The sequence below is a fragment of the Molossus molossus genome, unplaced genomic scaffold, assembly GCF_014108415.1.
Source record: "Molossus molossus isolate mMolMol1 unplaced genomic scaffold, mMolMol1.p scaffold_m16_p_9, whole genome shotgun sequence".
NCBI classification, from domain to species: Eukaryota; Metazoa; Chordata; class Mammalia; order Chiroptera; family Molossidae; genus Molossus; species Molossus molossus.
The window spans coordinates 49,329,937-49,349,396 of record NW_023425403.1 but is presented as its reverse complement, the minus strand read 5'-3'; the positions used below and the strand labels follow the sequence as shown (position 1 = coordinate 49,349,396).

The following is a 19,460-nucleotide window of genomic DNA, read 5'->3' as shown; positions in this document are numbered from 1 at the left end:
GCCTATTCCTTGGGCTTGTCTGCTCTTTATGAGGTGTAGGGAGAGAGAAAGGGAGAAAAGATTACTTACCCTGCTGGTTTTCTGTTATTTTACATCACTTGTTCCTGGAAGTCATAGGAAAGCTGTGCCTAGTATGTAAATTGGTTTTCTTTCTTATTTTTATGTTTATTATGGTAAGATTTACATAACATAAAATTTACTATTTATATCGTTCAGTGGCATTAAGTAAATTTACATTCTGTGCATCCATCTATCTTCGGAATTTTTCATCATCTCAAACAAATTCTCTATTCATTAAATAATAACTCTACTGGCCCTGGTAACCACCATTGTATTTTCTTTCTCTGTGGATTTGTTTATTCTAGGTAATTCATATAAATGGACTCATATAGTATTTGTTCTTTTGTAACTGACTAATTTCACTTAGCATAATGTCCTGAAAATTTTATCCATTTTGTAGCATGTGTCAAAATTTCCTTCCTTTTCAAGGCTCAATAATAATATCCCATTGTATGCAGATATCACATTCTGTTTATTCATCTTTTGATGGACATTTAGGTTGCTTCCACCTTTTGGCTATTATGAATAATGCTGCTATGGTCATGGGTGTCTAGATATCTTTTAGAATCTCCACTTTCAGATTGGGTACCTATCCAGAATGTGGACTTCATGGATCATGTGGTAATTCTCTGTTTAATTTTGTGAGGAATCACCATACTCCATTTCATAGAGGCTGCACCATTTTACGTTCCTACCAGTAAATAAGTTGGTTTTCTTCCCTTAGGAGATGTTTTCTTTTAAAAGCTTTTTAACTTGGTCTCCTGCCAAAAAAAAAGAAAAGAAGGATTCTCCTTTCTTTTGAGAGATTGATCATCTCTGGAGGACCACTGCCCTCAGTTCTGTAGATCCCATTTTGTTGCTTACACTCCTTTTATTTGGTCACCCAGGGATCATGTCAGGTGTTCAGAGCAACCCACAGGGACTGGTTGCCTCTTTAATATTCTAACATCAACATGGAGGCACCAGTATAACTTTGCATTCTCTACTTTTGAGACTGTTTAAATGCCACTGTGTTAGCAGTAGACCTGACTCTAATATTTTATGTGGTCATGACTTTAGAGATACACCTTTTAGCAAAGTTATTTTGTTTCACCATAGTGGTATACAGGAGTACCTACTGTAGCTCTCATAGGGGTCTAAAGCTCCTGTCTGTACCATTGTCCTCTAGGCTTGCCTCTCATCTCTGTTCACTTAGAGGTAACTGGTACTGGCATTTCAAAGTGCTTTGAGGTGGGGGTGATAAATGGTTCGTAAATTTAAATATGCTTAAATCTACTCACCCTATTCCCCCATCAAAATTTGAGGTTTATGTTCTTGAAATACATAATGGTAAGAGAATTCACCTCTTCCTTCTTTTTTAAAGGTTCTTGTTTAATAACACTTCCTTAATTTCCCTTATTAAAAAAAACAAAAACATTCTAATGATCATTGCTGAAACCTCCACTTCTTCACCATCTTAACTCCCCTTTCCCCCCAATACCTGCATTTTTCTGTTTTTATCATTTTTATCAACAGAAGCATATTGTAGGTTGACTTTATTAGATCTGAAATCCTCATATTCTTTAACTATGTCACTCTTTACTCTTAATATCAAGGAAGGAAAATATTTAATTTGGGTTAAAAGGGAGGAGGGAGACCAACATTTGTTGAGCACGTGATATATATTAGGCCCTGTGTTAAATATTTTATTCTACTTACCTTTGATTTTACTGATTGAATATAAAATGGATAGGGTGTTGACAAGCCAACTTATATCAGGTTTCTTTGTTCAGCCGAATTCACTAAATCAGCATATGAAATATGTACTGTCAGGGGTGGAAATAAGCTCTTCATATGGACTGGCCCTCATCATGGTACTTAAATAGAATAAATGACATGTTAGATTGAGTTCTACCCATACTCCATTTATTTAGGTTTTGTGAAGTGTGGCTGTATCATGTGTGATGTATTATCATAAGGTGAGGTCTTCATTTCAGCCAATGCAGAACAGACAGAAGTTCACTTCCTTTCTGGCCTCCTAAGGTAGGACCGAAGGTCTAACCTAGGTAGAAGACCTTGTATCTGTTTGAGATACAATATTACTTTTCCTTTGTAGTTCTAGATTTTTAGGTGTCACATCAGATTCTTTTTTATCCACATTGTCCTGGAAGAATATTCAGTAAATCTATCAGTCAAACAAAACTGACTCTTAGAAGATATTTAAAATAGAAAGATTTTGGGAAAGAAAGAACTGCAGATGGGAGCATCTCTAGATGGATACACCTTGTAGGATATTTGCTATGGTCTCTGTGGCTGAATGGTAGAGGTTTGTTGGTGAGCACCAAGTGGGCCAGCAAATCTTACCCTCATCTTATTGTTTGTACAGGCTTTCTGGTGGTTTGTACAGCATGGGGCCATTTCCTCTGGTCTGAAGTGCACACCCTGAAGGCAGGCACCCATGTTACTTGCTGAGTGTATTTCTGAGAACTGGGGCCAGAGCAACATTCAGAGGTTGTTAAATTCATTAAGCAAGGAGACTATTTTGAGTTACTCAGTAAATCCTTTGTGAAGTAGAAAACAATAGCTATGTACATGTTTATAGCAATTTCATAGTTGAATTCTTTCCTATTATTATATTTGAACTTGACAACCTTTGGGGTGGGCAGAGTAGATGTTTCCCTCCTCCCTTCTCCTATTTTTAATAACAGCTTTATTCACTTCTGGGGCCCCTCCACGGAAACAGCATGGATCTATCCCCAACATTTTCTTTGGATGTTGAGGCTAATGACACCACACAGACACACCACAAGAGGGTGTGAAAAAGTTTATTACTCGTGTAGTGAAGCTTTCTAGGGAGAGCAGGGATGTCCCCAAGCAGTCCCTAAAATGGCTTAAAGAGCAGGGAAAGGCGACTAGCTTGGGGTTTTTGTGGTGGTGAGGGGAGAAGCTGGGTGAGTGGTTTTTAAACTTTCCCACTGGCACTAAAGGGGGGAACCACCTGGAACTTCCTTTCAGCTTGTCCAGATGTTGGACAGAGGGGGAGAAAAAGGGGCAAGACTTAAAAAGCTTTCAACAGTAAAACAGCAAGCCCTGGCCCGTTTGGCTCAGCAATGAGACCATTGGCCCTTTGACCAAAAGGTCTCAGGTTCAATTCCCAGTCAGGGGCATGTAATTGGATTGCAGGTACAATCCCTGGCCCTGGTCGGGGTCATTCGGGAGGCAACCAGTTGATGTGCCTCTCTCACATTGATTTTTTTTTTCTCTCTCTCTTTTCTCTCTCTCTCTCCCTTCCTCCACTCTCTCTAAAAAGCAATGGACAAAATATCTTTGGGTGAGGATTAAGAACAACAACAAAAATGGAGTCAGATATTTTATTATATTCACATACCATAAATTTCATCTTTTTAAAGTGTGGTTTTTTGTATATTCATAGACTGCATTAGATAATGTAGATGTTAGAAACACTGTCTAATTTCTGAACATTTTCATTACTCCTAAAATTCTGTACCCATTAGCAGTCAGCCCCTATTCCTTCCTCTCTCAGCCACTGGTAACCACTAATCTACTTGTAGTCCCTGTGGATTTGCCTGTTGTGGACATTTCATTTAAATAGAGCGTATAATATGAGATCATTTGTGACTGGCTTCTTTCACTAAGCATGCCATTTTTCAGGTTCATCCATATTATAGAATAAAGTACTTTATGGTACATTGTATCAGTACTTTATTCCTTTTAATGACTGAATAATATTACATTGTGTGAATATACTATCCTAGTTTGTCGTATTGAAAGATTATTGATTTGGACCATCTGAGGGTGAGGCAGTGATGGAAGAAGTATCAGGAGAGGAAGACATGTGCTTGGATCGCAAAAGGGAGTCAAGGGGGACATCCAGTCTTGGGAGTTGTGTAAATTACAGATGACATTTAAAGATGTGAGAATAAATGTGATCTCTATAGTGAAACATGTACTTTGTAGGTAGCTGAACTGGTTGCCAGTATATACCATTCATCTATTCCTGTCCTCTAGGAATTCATGCTAATTATCATTTTAGACCAATCTAAGATTATTCTGATGCAGAAAAATCAGTGAAACCAAGTACACATTTTGAATGATTCATTTTGTCATACTTCTGTTAGCATGAAACCCATTTTTTTGGCCTTTTTGAATTTTTTACTCTAAATATTTTCTGATGTTTTTCTTGCCCATGAATTCTTTTGGTTAGAAAATGATTAGCATTTGTATTTAAAATTGGTACAGTTGCTGAAATGCTTTTTTTTAAAATCCTCACCCGAGGATTTTTTCCCCATTTATCTTTAGATAGAGTGGAGGGAGGGTGGGAAGGGGGGAGAGACATCTATGTGAGAGACCCATCGACTGGTCACCTCCTGCACGACCTCAACCAGGGCTGTGGATGAACTGCAACCAAGGTAATGTGCCCTTGGCTAGAATCGAACCTGCGACTCTCTGGTCTATGGGCTGACGCTCCAACCACTGAGCCAAACTGGCAAGGGCTGAAATGCTTATTACTGTATCTCTAGGAAGCATTTTTTTTTCCCTCTGAATGATTGTTAGAAAATTATTCCATTTTCTCTCATTTTAAATATTAACTTAGAGCTTTTTAAGCGAATCAGTTGTATACCATTAGCTTCAAATTTGCTTGGTGAGACTTCCGGTCAAGATGGTGGCGTAGGTAAACGCGGTATCGCGTCCTCCCACAACCATATCAAGTTACAACTAAACTACAGAACAACCATCATTCAAAACCGCCTGAAATCAAGCTGAATGGAAGTCCTACAACTACAGAATTAAAGCAGCAGCCACATCCAGACTGGTAGGAGGGGTGGAGGCATGAGGGGCGGCGGAGGCAGGACGGGCTGGTCCCACACCCAAGTGTGGCCGATAAAAATCAGGAGGATACCTCGGCTGGGAAGGTCCTTCTTGAGGACTGAAAGGTCCCCGTCCCACACCAGGTGCCCCGCTCAGGGTTCCAGTGCCAGGAAGAGAAGTCCCCGTAACTTCTGGGGGGAAAAACCAGCGGGAACTGAGGCTCAGGGAAGCTGAAGCAGCTGGAGCCCCAGGCAGCTCCCTAAAGGGCCCGCACACGGACTTATCGGACTCTCTCCCTCTAAGCTTGGAGGAGAGGCAGCTTGAGGGGCGCCAAAGACATACAGGGAAGATCTGAGCTGTTTGGCACTGGAGCGAGGGCTAGAGAGGGGGCTTTCTCCGGGACAAACGTGCTATCAGAGGTCTTTGTTCCTTTGGTGAGTCCTTCCCTGGGGCGGCAGACAGAAGCTATATCTGGGACTCCAGCTCACACTGAAAGCGCTGCCCTGGTGACTCCCTGAGGCCCCGCCCCGCCCCGCCCCGCCCCGCCCCGCCCAGCCCAGCCCAGCCCAACCCAGCCCAACTTTCAGGCCCACCCAAGCTGTTGCCACTTGCTTAACCGTAGGATTGGCCTGTCTTGGATCCAGCTTCAGGTTTTTCCTAAGTTCTTTCAAACGAGCAGTATCTGGTCTTAGCTAGCCCCATACCTCTCGTTAAGTAATACACTGAAACAAACACAGGGAGGCAGCCAAAATGAGGAGACAAAGAAACAGGTCCCAAATGAAAGAACAGAACAAAACCCCAAGAAAAGAACTAGGCGAAATGGAAATAAGCAACCTAACAGATGCTGAGTTCAAAATACTGCTTATAAGGATGCTCAATGAACTTAGTGAGAATCTCAGTGAACTTAGTGAGGACCTCAAGAGCATAAAAAAGGACCAGTCAGAAATCATGGATGCGCAATTAGAATTGAAGGAGGCATTAACTGAAATAAAGAATAATTTACACAGCTTCAATAATAGAGTACGTAAATCCAAGGAGCAAACCATCGAGTTGGAATATAAGGAAGCAAAAAATGCCCTATCAGAACAGCAAAAAGAAAAAAGAATCCAAAAAAATGAGGATAGTGTAAGGAGCCTCTGGGACAACTTCAAGTGTGCCAACATTTGCATCTTGGGGGTGCCAGAAGGAGAAGAGCGAGAACAAGAAATCGAAAACCTGTTTGAAACAATAATGGCAGAAAACTTTCCTAACTTGGTGAAGGAAACAGACATACAAGTCCAGGAAGCACAGAGAGTCCCAAACAAGATGAACCCCAAGAGGTCCACACCAAGACACATCATCATCAAAATGCAAAAGGTTCAAGACAAAGAGAGAATCTTAAAAGCAGCAAGAGAAAGACAGATAGTTACCTACAAGGGAGTTCCCATAAGGCTGTCAGCTGATTTCTCAAAAGAAACTTTGCAGGCCAGAAGGGAATGGCAAGAAATATTCAGAGTGATGAAAAGCAAGAACCTAAACCAAGATTATTCTATCCTGCAAAGCTGTCATTTAGAATCGATGGCCATATAAAGACTTTCCCAGACAAGAAAAAGTTAAAGGAGTTCATCACCACCAAACCGTTATTATATGAAATGTTGAAGGGTCTTTTTGAAGAAAAAGATAAAATATATGAACAAACAAAATGGCAATGAATACATATCTATCAACAATGGAATCTACAAACACAATGAACAGGTAGAACAGAAACATTCTCATAGATACAGAGAACATTTTGTTGGTTGCCAGTTGGGAGCGGTATTGGGGGAATGGGTGAAGAAGTTGAAGAGATTAAGAAGTATGAATTCATTGCTAGACTGACAAACCTCAAAGGGAAAGGGGTTGGGGTGGGGGGGAAGAAATAAACCAAAGAACTTATATGCATAACCAATGGACATAGACAATAGTGTGGGAAAAGGTGGGAGGGGGGCGGGAGTGGAGAGGAGGGGTCAATGGGGGGAAAATGTGGAACATCTGTAATATATTTTATATCCAACAATAAAGATTAAAAGAAAAAGAAAAAAATTTGCTTGGTAATCATTTATACTGCTTTGTAAAGTTCAGACATAATTATTTGCGTCTCAAATAATGTTCCCTGGCTTCTATACTCAGGATGTCTAAAATAGGTAATAATAATACATTGTTTTAAATTTTTATGTACCATCTTTTTGGATTCAGTAAACTATAACTTTTTAAATTGTTTCTCTTGTAATATAGAAGTTAGGTTAATTGGTGAATTTCCTGATTTCTCAAAACACACAATTTAACCTACGTGTTGAGTGTTTTACAGTCTCAAATATTCAGTTTCTTCTTCTTTTTTTTTTTTAATCTTCACCCAAGGATACATTTATTTATTTATTTTTAATTTTATTTTTGTTACAGATGTTTCTCCTTTTTTACCCTATTGGCACCCTCCTCCCTATCCCCCCCACCCCGTTCCCTGGCTTTGTTGTCCATGTCCATTGGCTATGCATACATGTATATAAGTTCTGTGGTTTATCTCTTCCCTCCCCCCACCACCCCCTCTTCTGAGGGTTGTCATTCTGTACCCTTCCTCCATGTTTCTGGGTCTACCCTTTTCATCAGACTGTTATGTTCATTATATTCCATAAATAAGTGAGATCATGTGGTATTTGTCTTTTTCTGCTTGGCCGGTTTCACTTAGGATAATACTTTCCAGGTCCCTCCATGTCGTCTCAAAGGATAAGAGATCTTTCTTTCTTACACCTGCATAGTACTCCATTGTGTATATGTACCACAGCTTTGTTATCCATTTGTCTACTGATGGACACTTGGGCTGTTTCCAGATCTTAGCTATTGTGAATAGTGCTGTTATGAATATGGGGGTACATATATTCTTTCTGATTGGTGTTTCAGCCTTCTCAGGGTATATTCCTAGAAGTGGGATCACTGGGTCAATGGAAGTTCAATTTTTAATATTTTGGGGTAACACTATATTGTTTTCCTTAGTGGCTGCACCAGTCTGCATTCCCACCAGCAGTGTACTAGAGTCCCCTTTTCTCCACACCCTGGCCAACACTTGTTGTTTGATGATTTGTTGATGGCGGCCATTCTGACAGGTGTGAGGTGATACCTCATTGTTGTTTTAGTTTGCATCTCTGATGATTAGTGATGTTGAGCATTTCTTCATATGTCTCTTGGCTATTTGTATGTCCTGTTTGGAGAGGTGTCTATTCAGCTCCTCTGCCCATTTTTTAATTGGGTTCTTTGTCTTCCTTTTGTTGAGTCGTATGAGTACTCTATATATGTTGGAAATTAACACCTTATCTGATGTATCATTGGCAATGATGTTCTCCTGTACAGTGGGTTGCCTTTCCATCAGATATTCAGTTTCTGTGTAGATGTGTTCCCATATATTTATATGCCAGCATTGTGATGTCACATGAAGAATTGGATCTTCTGATGTCAGGTTCTTGGGTGTAATTTTGAACACTATAGCTCTGTTTTAACAGAATTACCATTCTGAAGCAGAACATTCTAGATCATATATAAGTCGTCTGTTTTTTTGCCTGTGGCCAGTGTCTCTACTCCTTTGATCTCCTGTGGTTATTAGGTTTTTGCATAAAAATGCAGGAGATAGACAAAGCCTAGATTTTTTGTTTATCTATGGGGCCGAATAGGTGAACTAGACACAGAAAACAAATTTGGGGGTTATGTGACTGCATGGTGTTCTCTAACGATCTGCTTTTACTATATTACACAGGTTTCTGTTATTAACCATAGGTACTCAGTCATTCCAATCCACTCTGACTTTGAAATCTATACATAGAAAATGAAAACCCTCTGTTGCCTTATAAAATATAGAAGAATATCAGAACAGATCTTAAGAGTCACTCTTTTCAGATGCCATGTTATAGGTGGAAGGGGATTGCCTGTGTCTTTTTACATAATTCTCCTTTCACTTTTTAGAAGGAAAATGACAAGAGTCAACTTAGTATTATATTAACAACAAGCTTCTCTATTAGCTATCCCCAAAGATACACATAAAGTAGTATAGTGTCAGTGAGTTCAGCCTGTAATGGAAGGATCTGGATTACTTATGCACCAAAAATTATAACCTTGTTGGCTGTAGGACTTCAGTGTGTATTTACCATTGCACACTGCTGCTGCTTCAGAAGGACCAGGTAAGCCTTTATTGGTGTTCTTATTTGCATATCCTTTATCCATGTTCTCATTTGCATCTTTGGGTGTCAGAAAGGAGAGAATCCTTTTAAGCAGTATAAACTTCTAGCCCTCTCTCTAGCAAAGAGTACAAGTGGACAGAAGTCAAAATCAACACAGCAATTTTGTGTTCCCTTGTGTATTGCTGTCAGCAAGCTATTACCCACACATGCAAACGTTTGAAGTAGGCTTACACGTGTTTCCATAGCAGCAGTCATCTTAGTGATTTCACTCTTTTTTGGACTTTTTCTTTTTTCTTTTGCTCCTCTGTTCCTTGCTGATGCAGGATTAAACAAACAGCATATTTAGGTCAAGGAAAGAGAAGTTTGCTAATATAGATGCTAGGCTAAGCATTCTGGGAGAGTGATTTCTTGCAGCAGATGAACATTCTTTGTGCCTTCCAGCAGTATCTGCAGCAGGGTGGCTGTCTGGTACCATCTTTTTCATTTTGTGCAGGTTCTGAGACTCAGACCAATCCCAAGCAATCACAGGAGCTGGCAGTTTCCCGGTAACCACATGTAAATCTTCTGCTTATTTGTTCTTTGATATTAACAGTGAAACAGTCTCCTGGAAAAAAACAATACTTTAAAGGTTTTGGTGTGTCATCTTGTGTTTGCACCACCCCTCCTGTTTTACACCCGGAGCTTGGATTTTTTTGTCAGGCTGTTGGGCAGGAGCAGATTCTAGTGCGACAGCTTGGAGCTTCCCTTCTGTTCCGGTGCCGGCAGCTGCCTGTCATGAAGATGGTACAGGGAGCCTGCTCTGAAGAGCCAAGGAAGATGATGTGGAAATGGAGTAGAGATTACTAGAAATCTGAACATCCACACCTTGGGGATGGGTTGCACTACTAGTGTGATTCTGTTTAAAGGCATCCGCACCGTTTTTGAAAGAAACTGTGCTTATATGTGCAAACAGCAAGGAGAGAATAATGCCTTTGAATATACAGCATACAGTTGGACAAAAGAAGATTCAGAACTATTGATCTCCTCCTGTCTGGTAAATGCCGTTTTGCTTAATTAACAAGTAATTTGGTGGTGTTAAACTAGTCTTTACTTGTAAAGCAAATATATTTATTTCAATATGGCTTATATATATATACATATATATAATATATATATACACACATACATACATATATATATAAAATCTGTGTTGTATAAATGGGTAATTAGTAGCCTTAAGTTTAAATCATGAGGTGCCCATTTGTATGTGTGAGAATGTTATGTATTAATCAAAGCTAAATACATACAGAGAAAAGCTGGAGTAGGCTATTTGATTACAGAACAGTTTTCTAAGTTAGCGTTATGGGCTTACATGGTCTTGGTATCGTCACAGAAATAATACTTGGTAAAGTGTGTTTTTAGAGTATTAAATATTGAACCCTCTTTCTGTGATAGAGAATTATTCAGTCCCTTTACATCTTAGTTTGTTACTTGGTTACATTTTTCTTACTAATGGCTTGTGGTCAGTCCTGTGACTCCAGGGGAGAAATTTAAAGGGAACATGAAAGAAACTGTGATGGGTATAAGAAAAATATAGTTTTGCTATTTTAAATCCAACTATATATAATGTTTTTGGGTGTGATGTTTTATTCTCTTTACAATGCTTGAAGAGGTGTCAGGTCACAGATGGGTGTGCTCTCCATGGCCTTCGACAAATTCCAGGTTTGTGAGGAAGCTATATATTGCTCCCTCAGGATGACTTGTCATTTTTTCTTCTGTTCTTATCACAGTTTTTGTCAAAACGAGTGAGAATAGTACATGCGAGAGTTCCTGTGTGTGTCTGGCCAGCAGCAACTTGGAATGGTGAGGGCAAATTGTGCTGAAACCCCAAAACCTTCCCTGGTTATTGGGCTGCTATGTGAGACTGATTCATAGGGCTGGTGTGCCCTATGAATCTGGGGATCAGATTGGGTCAACCCAACCTTCCAGGGCCCAAAGAAGGTGCATTTTGTGGAGGGGCTTATTGATGTTAGCTCTCTAAATACTTGGAGGAAGAAATGGAGAGCATCCCTCAAGCATCAGATGCATTTTGGAAAGCCGTATTATGCATGGGTATGGGATTTAAGTGGTGCTGTATTAACTATTAAATATTTTAAACCCTAATGTATTTTGGAATGGTCTTTTGAGAGTAACTGGTATCAGAGATCAGAAGGACTAGCTCATTATGGTGTCTGTCCCATTAGCATGATCCATAACCCTGACAGCCTGGGACTGCTTGTCTAGTAATGGCAATGCCTCTCCCACCCTACTAGTGTCTACTCCCTCAGGCCACTGACTTGTCTCTGGTTAACCCACCTTTGTTTTTGTTTTATTGCATGAGGGAATAATAACCTTCCAAGGGCTTTGTTTGCGCTCTGGACTGGATTTGGAGACACTGCTCCTGTGTGTTGGGTTGGATGCTCTCTGTCCACCACCCTTGCCTGCACCAGCAGATTGGGAAAGCTGATATGATTATGCATGCATGGGGCTGTGAGGTCCTTTGGGTGGGAAGATACACCCTCCGAACTGGTCTCCCTGCTTCTGTCCTTGATCCTATGACTTCTTTTCCACATGGCAGACAGTGGCTTTCCTTTGAAAAGGAGAGTCAAACTGTTTCTTCTCTGCTCAGGGTAAGACCCCGTATCCTTCCAGTGGCCTCCAGGTCTGTGTCAAGCATGCCTACATCCTCTTCCCCACCTTCCTTTACTTATCACTCTCTCCTCATTCCTCACTTCACTCCAGCCTCTGAAGCTGCCTTGCTGTTCTCTCCTCCTGGGACACGTTATTTACCTGGTTCAGTCTTTTATATCTTAATTTAAAATTTTTAATTTAATTTATTGGAGTGACATTGGTTAATAAAATATATAGATTTCAGGTGTACAATTCTATAATACATCATTTGTATATATGATATATATATAAGCCTCACCCGAGGATTTTTTGCCATTGATTTTCAGATAGAGTAGAAGGGAGGGAGGGAGGGAGGAGGATGAGAGAGAGAGAGAGAGAGAGAGAGAAAGAAAAAGAAATATTTTGATGTGAGAGACACACATCAATTGGTTGCCTTCCACATGATCCTGACCAGGGCTGGCGATCAAACTGCAACTGAGGTACATGCCCTTGACCAGAATGGAACCTGAGACTCTTTGGTCTGTGGGCCAAAGCTCTAACCGCTGAGGCAAACTGGCCAGGGCCATCACCTGTATATTGTATTGTGTGTTCACCATCCCAAGTCAAATGTCCTTCCTTCACCATTTATCCCCCCTTGACCCTCTCCTACCCCCCAAAACCCTTTCCCTCTGGTAATCACCATGTTGTTCTCTATGTCTGTGAGTTTTTTGGTTTTTTTTCTTAATCCCTTCACTTTTTTCATCCAGCCATGCAACCTCCCACCCTTCTGTCTGTTCTCTATCTGTGAGTCTATTTCTATTTTGTTAGTTTATTTTGTTCATTATATTTCACATATGAGTGAAATCGTATGGTATTTGTCTTTCTCTGACTGGCTTATTTCACTTAGCACAGTGTTTTCCAGGTCTATTTTTGTTGTCACAAAAGGTAGGATTTCCTTCTTTTTTATGGCCGAGTAGTATTTCATTGTGTAAATGTACCACAGCATTTTATCCACTCATCTACCGATGGGCACTTGGGCTGCTTCCAGATCTTGGCTATTGTAAATAACACTGCAATGAACATAGCATATAGTTTCTCAAATTGGTGTTTCAGGTTTCTTTGGATATATTCCCAGAAGTGTAATCGCTGGGTCATAAGGAAGTTCCATTTTTATTTTTTTGAGGTCACTATACTGCTTTCAACAGTGGCTGCACCAGTCTGCATTCCCACCAATAGTGCATGAGGTTTTCCTTTTCTCACATCCTTGCCATCACTTGTCGTTTGTTGATTTATTGATGATAGCCTTTTTGACAGGTATGAGGTGATATCTCATTGTGGTTTTAATTTGCATTTTCTGATGATTAGTGACGTTGAGCATCTTTTATTATTGGCCATCTGTATGTCTATTCAGGTCCTTTGCTCATTTTTAATTGGATTTTGTTTTTGGTGTTGTGTTTTATAATTTCTTTATAAATTTTGGATATTAACCCCTTATCAGATGCATCGGCGAATATGTTCTCCCATTCAGTGACTTGTCTTTTCATTTTGTTGGTGGTTTCCTTTGCTGTGAAAAAACTTTTTAGTTTGCCATAGTCCAATTTATTTATTTTTTCTTTTGGTTCCCTTGCATGAGGAGATATATCAGAAAAAAAAAATAGTTACAAGCAATTTCCAAGATTTTAATGTCTATGTTTTGTTCTAGAATTTTTATGGTTTCATGACTTACATTTAAGCATTTTATCCATTTTGAGTTTATTCTTGTGTATAGTGTAAGAAAGTGGTCTAGTTTCATTTTTTTTGCACACAATCTGTCTAATTTTCCCAACACTATTTATTGAGAAGTTTATCTTTACCCCATTGTATGTTTTTGCCTCCTTTGTCAAATATTAATTGACTATAAAGGTGTGCGTTTATCTCTGGGCTCTGTATTCTGTTCCATTGATCTATTTGTCTGTTTTTATGCTAGTACCATGCTGATTTGATTACTATGGCCTTGTAATATAGTTTGATATGAGGTAGCTTGATTCCTCCAAATCTGTTTTTTTCCCCTTAAGATTGCTGTGCTGGTTCAGTCTTTTTTTTTTCTATAATATGTTTTTATCGATTATTTTTAGAGAGAAAGGAAGGGAGAAAGAGATAGAAACATCAATCGGCTGCCTCCTGCACATCCCCTACTGGGGGTCGAGCCTGCGACCCAGGCATGTACCCTGACCATGGGATGACTCTCAATCCACTGAGCCACACTGGCTGGGCTAACTCTTGATCTCTTGCAAGTCTTTGCTCAGATTTTCTTTTCTCAGTGAGGCTTCCTTATCCACCAGTGTCATCTTGCCACACCTTCAGCACACCCTTCTCTGATTCCCTGCCATAGTTTCTTCATATTCCTACCTGACATATAGTTAATCAAGAGTGCCAGTATAAGTATAGCATTGGTAGTTAGTAGTAAGTATCACTTTTAGTAATAAGTACAAGAGTAAGATTTATGGTGGCAGGAATTTTTGTCTGTTTTATTTACCACTCTGCCTCAACAGCTAGAACAATTCCTGATTTATAGTTAAGTACTCAGTTAATGAGTGAATTCTGATGAAATGGTTTTATTATCCTGAATTTGAAGTTGGAGAAGCTGCTGAGAAGATAGATGATAACTACTTATTATAAAACCAAAGTCTTGAAAAAAATTTATGTAGTTTCCCCAAACAATAACTGGCTCATCTTTAGTAATCGCTCCTATCCGGTTGATCTTCCCTAGAGTTATACTTTGCAACCCTTTGTCCTGAAGCTACACCAAATAGTTATGTGGTTCAAGACTGAATGTTCCATGGGTTTGATGTGGTCATGAGTGACAATTGATGATACTATCTTTGGTTTTATCCAGACTAGCTCTATTGAGACCTATTCCATGGGGCTGGCATTTGGGGACTTTTTCATCTTTTGGTTTGAGGCAGCCAAACCCTTTCTTAAGGGAGCACTGCCTGTTGTACTCCCTTAGGTCACCTCTATGCAAAGGTAGGCTGACTTTCTCTTTAGGCAGATGTTGTTAGGCTCCTCTTTAGCATTGGTTGGGAGGGTATCTGTTCTTCCTCGGGCTCAAGTGGCCACTCCAGCCTGTGACTCTACCTTAGCTTATCATCAGGTTAGAGCTGTACTTCACCTGTTCCTCAGAGTATAATTCCTACCTTGGCCATTCAACGTGTACCAAACTTTTTTTTTTTAAAGTATGTTTTTATTGATTTTTTAGAGAGAGCGAAACATCATTTGGCTGCCTCCTGCATGCCCCTCACTGGGGATTGAGCCTGCAACCCAGGCATGTGCCCTGACTGGGAAGTGAACCAGGACCTCTCAGTTTAGGGGACAACTCTCATTCTGCTGAGCCACACTGGCTGGGCAACGTGTACCAAACTTTATGGAGGGAAAGTAATATTCATGAAGAATAGCTGGAAGGGCTTGAGGCCGCCCATTTTTCTAGAGACTCTAAATATCCCAAATATCTGTCCATCAGTCAAACTCACTGCCTTATTTTGGCCCCAGTGAAATTGCTGCTCCCGAACTAAGTAAACTTTGTATTTTTTCTTGGCCTATACTGAAGGATGTCATAAGAAACATTCTTATGAAAGAGATGTCTACTATGAAGGTATTTTTGAGGGCATTACTCATTTACTTTCAGAACAGTGAGAGAAAGCACTGTGTGTAGTAGTTAAGAGTCATCTCTGGAGCCAGTCGTCATGGTTTGAATCCCAAATCCACAAGCTGCTAGCTGTGTACTTTCAGCGGTTTACTTAATCGCTCTCTTCCTCAGTTTCCCTATCCACTATACACAGATCAATAACAGTACTTACCACATAGGGTTGGTTATTAAATATGTGGATACGTCTAAAGTTCTTAGGACAGTGTCTTGCACATAAGTTAGTGCTAATTGTTATTCCTGTTGTTTAGTGTTCTCTTTATGAGGAGCCTTGGAAAAAACTTCTCTCCGTATTCTGAATGGTTTTACTTTTCCTGAGGAGCTACTTTGTTTTCATTTTATATGCGTTTTGATTCAACTGACCTTAGCCATCTCTTCAGTTGACTATTAAAAGAAAGCCACCCTGGCTGGGTGGCTCAGTTGGTTGGAACATTTTCCCATACACAAAAAGTTTGCAGGTTCGATTCCCAGTTGGGGTGTGTATAGGAGGCACCTGATCAATGTTTCTCTCTCTCTCCCTTCCTCTCTCTCTAAGATCAATAAAAATATATCCTTGGGTGAGGATTAAAGGAAAAGAAAGTGTAGTTCCAAACATATGACCCAATTCTAACAGATACGTAGGCTCTTTCAAATGATTTAAAATTTTTTATTTTATTTTATTTTTTCAAGTGATTTTTTAATATTCCTCTTCAACTTTGCTTTTTATTTCCCTATATTACTATTTTATTACAGCCTGCTTTTCTCATCTTATTTAAATATTTTAAATCTTATTTTATATGTATTTATGTAAATCACATTAAATCCTTTGTAATTTAAGGGCAAAGTGTAAATTAATAAGCCAGTAGAGCCTGGCTAGTTTGGCTCAGCGGTTAGAGCATTGGCCCACAGACCAGAGAATCCTGGGTTTGGTTCCTGCTAAGGGCACGTACCTTGGTTGCAGTTTGTCCCCAGCTCTGGTTGGGATCATGTGGGAGGCAGCCATTCGATGTGTTCCTTTCATGTCGATGTTTCCCCCCACCCCCCTCTCTCTCTTCTTCTCTCTCCCTCCCACTCTATCTGAACAAAAATGGGGGAAAAAAATGTCCTCAGGTGACAGATAAAAAACAAAAAGCCGCCCTGGTCGATTTGGCTCAGCGCCTGTGGTCCAGAGAGACCCTGGGTTCGGTTCCGCTAAGGGTGCGTACCTCGGTTGCAGTTTGTCCCTGGCCCTGGTTGATTATGCAGGTGGCAGCCACTCGATGTGTCCCTTCCACGACGATGTTTCTCTCTCTCTCCCTCCCTCCCTCCCACTGTATCTTAATAAAAAATGGAAAAATATCCTCGGGTGAGGATTAAAAAAAAAAAAGCCAGTAGAGAACTGTGTAGTGAAGAGAAAGCCTTTTTACAATCATTAAGTTGGGCTCTGAAGCAAAAACTAGATGTCCTGAGTACAGATGTCAGCTTTGTAAGACTGCGTCTGTGCAGTCTGTACTGGAAGCTTCCTTTTATATTTCCAGCCCCAGCCTGGGTCGTCCTCTAGGAAATGGGCTTATCTGGCAATTTCAGTGCATTACACTTAAATTTTGACTAGTAATTCTGCAACACAAGAGCAAGGCTGAATTGGTATAGATTTTATTCCTGAGTGTAGATTTTTCCTAAAGTCTCCCTTTTCAAATTAGTTGAATTTGAATTTCATTCAGGAAACTACCCTGAGTGCTTTTTTTGTGTGCTGGATATACAGAAGTGATGAGGAAGTGCACATCCCCTTTGGGGGAAGGCTGACATACAAGGCCCCCAGGGCACTGTCAGAAGGCCTGAAGGCATCCAGACTGGGCATTTTCCCTGAGGAGGGGAAGTTTGAGCTGAGACAAAAATGCTTGTAAATCCCATTTTTCCTTGTCTGTGAAGATTTGTGATGGGCCTAGCCCAGCCTTATTGACTAGGGCTTGACCCGTTTTACTCCTAGCTAATCATATAATAGTCTTCTCTTTATCATTTCTGTGGAAGAATTGAGGAGCTGTGGGATTATTCTGTACCATGTTCTCTTTCTGCCATTTGTACCTGAAGTGGAAGAAGTCACTCAGTTATAAACTTGACGGCAGCTAGGACCCTGTTGGCAGCTTGATGAAGAGCAAATAATAAGTCACGGGGAAGAAAAAAAAGTGTTTTGTCTTCAGTTTCTTTTGTGATGTTAAGACAGTATAGTTATAATTTTACCCATTTTAAATTAATATTTAATTTTTTTCTTACCTCCTCAAAGCTTTAAAGTTTTTTCATGATTTTCCTATTGCAAGATTTGCTACATGTCTTCATTGTGTCCTCAGCCTTTATTACCGTATAGAATTTTATTAGATCACCTAGATTCCCCAGGCCAAACAATCATTTGTAATTTTAAAAACCTATTGTCTATGGAAATCCTTTGATTTATCACATACTTATATAACAGTCATTTATTGAATATATGCACTGTGCAAAGGGAACAAGAGTTGAAGGTGATATGATCTCTGGCTCATAAGAGCCTGCATTCCTGCTTGTGTGTGTCTGTGTGTGTCTGGAGGTGGGGATGGGTGGGGTGGCGGTGGGTGGAGTGGAGCAGGTGAGGGAAGGTGGTGGTATAATCAATGGCAAGTGAAAAATGGTATAATACCTGTCAGTTTAATGCAGTTGGAAAAGTAAAGGTTAGATCTTGATTATTTTAAGGTGTTCTTTCATAACTGTTTTTTGCATTGTTATAACTGTCTTGAAGAAAGGAAGAAAGCAGGAGCCTACTTGGCTGCCTTCTGGAATACTTTCATTCCAGTTCTGGTCATGGGATGATGGCTTTGGGTAGGCTGTGTTTTACATTTTATTTCTAATATTCTTCTTAATGATGCTCAGGGTTTTGTTGTTTATTTTGATCACAACAATAAATTGGGCTGATGTTTTCAAGGAACAGTCTGCTCTCATTCCTAGATCCATTTCCTGTCTCCTGAGATTGTACTGTTCAATTGATGCTGCTTTTTGTGAGTATAGCCACTGTGAGCTAGCTAGCATGAGAGCATACTGCACCTTTCTCCAGTGCTTTACTAAATGTATCACTTTATTTATCTATGGGATTCATTTGTTTTAATATTTATTAAATTATAAACAATTATGGCAGAGACTAAGCATGCTATTTTTACTACACAGAGGTAACCACTGATTTAAACATTTTGAAACAAAATCTTTCAGAATTTTATCCATGTATAGCACTGTGTGTGTATGTATGTATGTGTGTGTGTGTGTGTACTGAATTGTGTGCCCCCTCAAAATTTATATGTTGAAGCCCTAACCCCTAGTGTGACTGCTTCTGGAGATAGGGTCTTTAGGAAGTCAAGTTAAGTAAGGTCATCATAAGGGTGGAGCCCTAATCTGATAGGACTGTGGCCTTATAAGAAGAGGAAGATCCCTCTTTCTCTCTCTCTCTCTGACATGTGAGGACACGGCAAAAAGGCAACTGTCTGCAAGCCATGACCTGAGCCCTCCCCAGGAACTGACCATGTTGGCACACTAACCTTGACTTCCAGTTTCCAGAACTGTGAGAAAATAATAAATACATTTCTGTTGTTTAAGTCACCCAGTCTATGGTATTTTGTTATGGCAGCCCTAGCTGACTAATACACAAGTATAATAAGTGTGTTATTTTGTTTTATAGTCTTATAACTTGCTTTAAAGAGACTCTATAATATATCACAAACATCTTTCCATGTCAGTAAGTACACATTTATGTCTCCTTCTTAGTGACATAATTTCACGGTATGGATGTGTCTTAGCTACTGTAACAAAATAACATAGATTGGGTGGCTTATAAACAATAGACATTTATGTCTCACAGTTCTGGAGGCTGAGAAGTCCAAGATCAAGGCATCTGCAGGTTCGGTGTCTGGTGATGGCCCACTTCTTGGTTCACAGATGGCTGTTTCCTCACTATAACCTCATATGGTAGAGGGGGCAAGGGATCTCTGTGGAGTCTTTTTTGTAAGAACACTGATCCCCTTCTTCACGAGGTACCCATCCTCATGACCAAATCACTTCTCAAAGCCTTCACCTTTTAATATCATCACATTGTCGCATTAGGTTTCAACTTAGGAATTTTAAGGGGA

The 19,460-nt window shown here is 39.9% G+C and overlaps 1 protein-coding gene across 4 annotated transcripts in view; it reads left to right on the top strand.

Moving 5' to 3' along the window:
• DOCK9 (dedicator of cytokinesis 9) overlaps nt 1–19,460 on the top strand; it is a 293,010-nt gene that overhangs the window by 63,653 nt on the left and 209,897 nt on the right. The gene's annotated exons all lie outside the window — the stretch shown is intronic.